The sequence below is a fragment of the Lutjanus erythropterus genome, chromosome 11, assembly GCF_056507025.1.
Source record: "Lutjanus erythropterus isolate fLutEry1 chromosome 11, fLutEry1.hap2, whole genome shotgun sequence".
NCBI lineage: Eukaryota > Metazoa > Chordata > Actinopteri > Lutjaniformes > Lutjanidae > Lutjanus > Lutjanus erythropterus.
In genome coordinates this window covers 1085610-1090451 of record NC_139327.1, presented here as the reverse complement: position 1 = coordinate 1090451, position 4842 = coordinate 1085610, and positions in this window count along the sequence as shown.

Below are 4842 nucleotides of genomic sequence, written 5' to 3'. Positions count from 1 at the left end.
TGACATTATGTAAAGATTCACAGATCAGTGTACAAAGTACTTTCATATATGAGGTTAAAAGAACTGAAACTGTTAATGCTGTCTGGCCTGACATGATTAAAACAAATTGTGTTCTTGTTGAAACAGATGACGCTGTGTACATAACACCATTGCCAAACCCTTATGAAAGGGACTAGAACTTGATCAATAAAGTCAAGTCAAATGTTTCTCTGTTTTTGTGTGTTTTTAAGGTACATAAAGATAATGCAGTTGAGCACACATACTATTTACTGTAAACTTTTAAACTCCAGCACTATATAACCTTGAACATGTAAGTTTATAATAGGGGTAATACCTCAAAGCAAAAGTGTGTAGTGAAAAACATTTTTGTTCTGCTAAATTAAATGTAAGCATGAGTCAATGACTTGATCTTATTCTGTACTTGGATCAAGATATACTAAGTATTAGTAATTTGTGGCAGAAAAGAGTAAAAAGTATACTAAACTACATGTATAAGTTTTAGTATTAAAGTATAAGTGTAAGTATTAATGTACTTAGTCTTAGACTTTTCTTTATACTTATCAGTATTAGTCAAGTATACTTCACTATACTATTCTTAAGTACATAAAATATAGTATATAAAAAGTAAACTTCAAGTATACTGCCTCAGTTTTAGTATAAAATAAGTATACTTGTAGTACACTTGAATAAACTACTTTTTGCTAAGGGTAAACACAAAGTAAAAATGTCTTGCAGGTATTTGGTCATAGACAAAAGTATTAGACTAACTGTAATTTCAATTTATAATTTAAATTTCATTTTATATGTTATTTTGTCACAGTGTGTCAAATAAAACAAGTTGGAGATTTTGGTCCCAAAAATGCAGACAGCAGCAGAGTATAAGAAGTTCAAAAGTATTTTAGTAACAGACTTACACACGGGACTGCATTTTCTAAACTAAAGATGAATCCAAAAAGGCAAACAAGTCCAATGTAGGCAAAGAGTGGAGCACAACAATCCATAAAGCAAATGCAAAGTCCAAAAATGAAGCACAAATCTAAAGCACGGATGATTGACACATAAGGGTGACAGAGAACTGACACCGAAACAGAGAAAAATGTGGATTGAGACGAGGAGCTAATCCAGTGCTAATCCAACAACAGGTGAAAGTGTCAGAATACATACTTTATACTCAATGTCCACACTGAATGATACTGACCTCCTTTTCCACAGTGATCTACATTCTGTCAGGCAGGCAGATCCTAGCACAGAGGCTAATTTTTTTGCCCGGTTAGTTGTCTGCAGCTTCTCTGCCAAGATGGATTTTACAACTGGCACCTCAAATAAGGTTAATTCCTTCTCCATGACATTTACACAAGCTCTTAATGAGCGAGTCCTCCTTTCACTTTCCAGAGGCTGAATCTGAAAGGGTACCAGAGCTTTTCATTAAATAAATAAATAAATAAATGGGTAAAGTCACCAAAAATTGTGTCACTCGTGTACAAAGATGTCAGTGTTGAAGAGATGTGGGTGTTGTTTTGGTACAGAGTATGTCTGCTGATGAGCAGTCACAGGCTGTGTTCAAATTATGTGACTAAAATTTATCATAAGCATAAATAAGCCTTTGTCTGGAGTCTGGCCCCGTTGTCATGGAGCAGCAGCCAAGATCAGTATCCCATATGTTTCAGTGAGACCTGGTCTGTCAGGGATGATGCAGTTTGGCATGTGGAGTGGGTTACTTGGCTACTTGCCAACAAAGTTCAAACTACACTCTTAGAATTAAAGGTCATAACTAGAACCGTTAAGGGTTCTTCTGCTTGTCCCCATAGGAGAACTCTCTTTGGTTCCTGTTAGAACCATTAGTAAGATTCTACTTGGAGCCCTTTTACAGGACTCCATGTGGGACCCTATAGTTTATACCTAGAGCTATCTGTAATGTATTCATCAAGAACCTCCTGTGAGGAGTTAAAGTTAAAGGAGAACCCCTCTGTGGTTTACTGGTTCCACACAGAACCCCATCTGGATGTTCAATCCATAATCTTTCCACCTTCTTAAGGTGCTTGCAAGAACCCACCCAGAGAGTTCTACCAAGAATGCTTTTAAATTCTAAGGGTTTTATCTCACACCCACCCAGGGAGTTCTACAAAGAAAGCTTTTATAATCAAAGGGTTTTGTCTAGAACTCACCTACAGTGTAATGGTTCCACACAGAACCCTCTCTGGGGTTCTATTCACATTCTTTTCACCTTCTTCAGGTGCTAAAAAGAACCCACCCAAGGAGCCCTACCAAGAATGCTGTTAAATTCCAAAGGTTTTATCTAGAACCAACCCAGGGGGCCCTATCTTACGCCTGGCGCAAAGCCAATGCGCCGCCAGCGCAAGTGATTTTGCTATCTTACGCCAGCGCAAGTGCCATTTTTGCCATGTGGGTAAGATAGCAAACGCACTTGCGCTGGGTCTGTACCGCTGTGGGCGGGAGGTCTAAACATGAAGGCAAAACGAAGGCGTGGCCGGGCGCGTTTGCTATCTTGTGCTCAGCGCATTGGGGTAAAATGTGCTTGTGGCTTAGGGTCATGTATTAGGCTGATCGAAAGCAAGCAGGAGGCGCAATGGATTTAATTTATTCAAGGCGTGTCCAAATCCATCTTTGCCGTCTTGTGCCAGGGGCAGGAGTGATATTTTGCCCTGCCCCGCCCTTTGCGCCACCAGCGCAAAGCAGGATACACCTATCAGATGTGCCCAAGTGCCTTCATTAATTCACAGGCGAGTTTAGGCCGAATTTGCAATAAACCAATCAGAAAGTCAGCTCTCATCACCTCTTAAAAGGCAGGTGCCCAGCAGCACAAGCAGAGGCAGCATGACGGCGGATTTACCAGGAGGAAACAAAGAGAAAAGATTTGAGGAAGTGAGGAGACAGATCTCCTGGTACGAGAAGTGAAAACGCAATATATGGAGACAGCAGGACGTCTCCAAAACAGCTTCACGCTGAAATAGTTTACAGTAACGCCTGCAAAAACCAATACAATAAATATGAACTGCAAATGTCATGCAGATATGTAACTGGTAATGTTTTACACCGAATCACCTTGAAATTGTGTTGTATTTTATAATTAATTATTAGCATCATCATCATTATTAATTTTACTGGCTGAGGAGCGGGGAGAGAGATGGTGCAGTAGAGAGGAGAGGCGAACAGATCCAGTCCAGCCGCGAAGCTTCCCGGTTCCGCTGACCCACCTGAGCCAGGTGGAGGAGCAGTTAAGCGGAGGTCTGTGCTCCTCCTTCTTCTCCTCTCCCACCTAATCCTCATCTCCTCCTCTCATCCTCCCTCCTCTGTCCCGCTGCGAAACAAGTTGTTCTGTTCTGAAGTTTGGAGTGTGCAAAATTACGCACGGATCTATCCAACCAGCTCTGGTAGAAGCACACATAACTTTTTTCTCTGTTGGGCTGGAGTCCTGTGGTCAAATATAGTGTCTTGTATATTTTGTATGTTATAGATCACAACTGTTCAATCCTTGTTTTCTGGATCATAACAAACAGGCAGACACAAACTCTACAGCTGCTCCAGCTGTCATGCTGACTCATCCAATAAAGACGATCAGACAGGTGTGATCGCGGCCGTGCTCCCTTCGCAGGTCTATTTAGATTTATTAGGCTTTAAAATTAAAATTATTTTCCTCTTTAGTGAGTTTATCTTTAATGACACACACGGCTGTTTAACATTGATGAAAAGTGTTCTGTGATTGTGGAGACGTGTGTGCGCCTTAGCCAAGCGCGAGACACGCGAACGCTTTTAATTTCAATATTTACATTTTATTGCTGATAAAAAAAAAATATGTTCGAATAACACTGAACTAATCCACACTCACGTGGGAGGAAGAGAATGACCATAAATGACTGTGTTTTGTGATTGTAAAGACCTGTGTGTGTTTCGGTCAAGCCCGCCGGGTGCTATCTTGTGCTGAAAGACCACAGACTTTGCGCTTCGACCGGGTTTTGGCTGGTCTAAAGCGCAAGCGCGTTTTACTCCAATGCGCTGAGCACAAGATAGCAAACGCGCCCGGCCACGCCTTTGTTTTGCCTTCATGTTTAGACCTCCCGCCCACAGCGGCACAGACCCAGCGCAAACGCGTTTGCTATCTTACCCACATGGCAAAAATGGTACTTGCGCTGGCGTAAGATAGCAAAATCACTTGCGCTGGCGGCGCAATGGCTCTACAATCACCAAACACCTTAATTTACATGAGTCTTTATTCTCCACAGGAGTGTCGATTAGTGAAGTGTCCTTTGAACATATCCACCAGCAATAAAGTGTAAATATTGAAGTTAATAGTGCAGGTATGTGTGTGTCTTGCCCTTGGCTGAGGTGCGCACACTCATCTCTACAATCACCAAACACCTTTCATTTATGTTTAAAAGTTGTGCACGCGCGTGTGTCTTTGAAGTTAATCTCACTAATAACTACAACAGTACTATTATTATAATTATAAAGCCCAATAAATCTCAGCAGACCTGCAAACAGGATCACAGCTGATCGTCTTTATCAGATGAGTCAGCATGACAGGTGGAGCAGCTGTAGTGTTTATGTCTGCGTGTTTGTTATGATCCAGAAAAACAATGTTTAAACAATTATGATCTCTAACATATAAAATATACAAGACACTATATTTGACCGCACGAGTCCGGCCCAACCTGAGAGAAAAAGCTCTGTGTGCTTCTATCAGAGCTGGTTGGATATATCTGTGCGTAATTTTGCGCACTTCAAACTTAAGAAACTCTCTCTGATTATTTCGCAGCGGGTCAGAGGAGCGAGGATGGGAGGAGAGAGATGAGGATTAGGTGGGAGAGGAGAAGAAGGAGGAAT